General features: G+C 43.7%; 1 protein-coding gene across 1 annotated transcript in view; it reads left to right on the forward strand.

Annotated features, from left to right (window-relative positions):
* The window catches only part of TAOK1 (TAO kinase 1), a 160,944-nt gene that overhangs the window by 149,984 nt on the left and 9,165 nt on the right, over nucleotides 1–1,795 (forward strand). The gene's annotated exons all lie outside the window — the stretch shown is intronic.

Consider the following 1,795-nt stretch of genomic DNA (forward strand, 5'->3'; position numbering starts at 1 on the left):
TGAGCTCCAGAAATCAAGGGAATATAATTAAGTAGTAATTGTTAGAGAAAAGATATGGGTGTTTGAAGACAGTCAGTTGAATTTGAGAGTAGCAGCTCTGACTCCATGTTCCTCACTTCTGTGTTCCTAGCTTGCTCTACCTAAGGAGGTTGGAGAAAGACTTAACTAGTGAAGAAAGAGAGCTGCATTAATTGCCTGAGAGGGCCAGGGACAAAGGATCAGGAATGTATACTTTACTCATATATCCTTGGCCTGGAGCTATACAGATTGGTAGAGGATTACTGAGGGATAGAAGGTAAAATCAGTTCCACACAGGTGAAAAGTCAGGCTGAAAAAATGTTGTTTCTAGATGCACATCTTTACTTTTTCTGAATTATTCTTGTCAGATATATTAGAAAATAGAACTAGAATCCCCAAATTTCCATCCTTTGGGATACTGAGGTATGTGTATGTGTATTAGGGAAAAGGGTGATGGACAAAAGGTTTTGAAAGGTAAAGAGAAGAAAGGCATTTGTTGCAAGAAGTGGAGATTAGGCTGGGCTTAGGCCTCCCAGCACTTTGGGGAAGCCAAGGCGGGAAGATTGTCTGAGCCCAGGAGTTCGAGACCAGCCTGGGCAACACAGGGAGACCCTATCTCTACAAAAAATTTTAAAAAATTAGCTGAGTGTGGTGGCTCGCTCCTGTGGTCCCAGCTACTTGGGAGGCTGAGGCAGGAAGATGGATTGAGCCTAAAAGGTTGAGGCTGCAGTAAGCTATGGCTGCACCACTGCACTCTTGCCTGGGCAACAGGGCAAGATCCTGTCTCAAAATAAATGAATAAATAAAACAGTGGTCGATTATCAATTATATCCAGGATTCAGAGATACATTCCAGAACTCTTGAGTCTTAAATTCCCAACAACTGATGTAGTCTTAGGTCCCTCGGTCATTGCATTTAATACTTACCTAATGATCTTCCTAAAGTTGTCATTGTTTCTGGACCATAGGCCTGTAGATTTTTCCTCTATTTCCTATATTCTTGTGCTAAAAATAGAATGCCTTATTAAAGTAAAAAATACATTTAAACCAGGTGTTGTGGCTCATGCCTATAATCCCAGCACTTGGGAGGCGGAGGCAAGCAGATCGCTTGAGCTCAGGAATTCAAGACCAGCCTGGGCAACATGGCAAAACCCTGCCTCTACAAAAAATACAAAAATTGGCCAAGTGTGGTGGCACACTCTTATAGTCCCAGCTACTAGGGAGATTTAGGTGAGAGGATCGCTTGGGTCCGGGAGTTAGAGGCTGCAGTGAGCTGAGATCATGCCACTGCACTCCAGCCTGGGTTACAAAGCGACACCCTGTCTCAAAAAAAAAAAAAAAAAAAAAATCTTAAAAATATCACCTCAATAAGATACAAGATATTACTATTTCTCTAGCACAGCTGTCTTTATTACTGGCTTCTTTGAGAGGTATTTGCATCTAAATATTAACTCAATTTTATTTCTTATTCAAGATGAGAAAGCTAAGGCCAGGCACAGTGGCTCATGCCTGTAATCCCAGCACTTTGGGAGGCCGAGGGGGGGCAGATCACCTGTGGTCAGGAGTTCAAGACCAGCCTGGCCAACATAGTGAAACACCATCTCTACTGAAAATACAAAAATTAGCCGGGTGTGGTGGCAGGCGCCTGTAATCCCAGCTACTCCAGAGGCTGAGGCAGGAGAATCCCTTGAATCTGGGAGGCAGAGGTTGCAGTGAGCCGAGATGGCGCCACTGCACTCCAGCCTGGGTGACAGAGCGAGACTCCATCTCAAAAAATA

This window comes from Colobus angolensis, unplaced genomic scaffold, assembly GCF_000951035.1.
Source record: "Colobus angolensis palliatus isolate OR3802 unplaced genomic scaffold, Cang.pa_1.0 Scaffold193, whole genome shotgun sequence".
In the NCBI taxonomy this organism is placed as follows: domain Eukaryota; kingdom Metazoa; phylum Chordata; class Mammalia; order Primates; family Cercopithecidae; genus Colobus; species Colobus angolensis.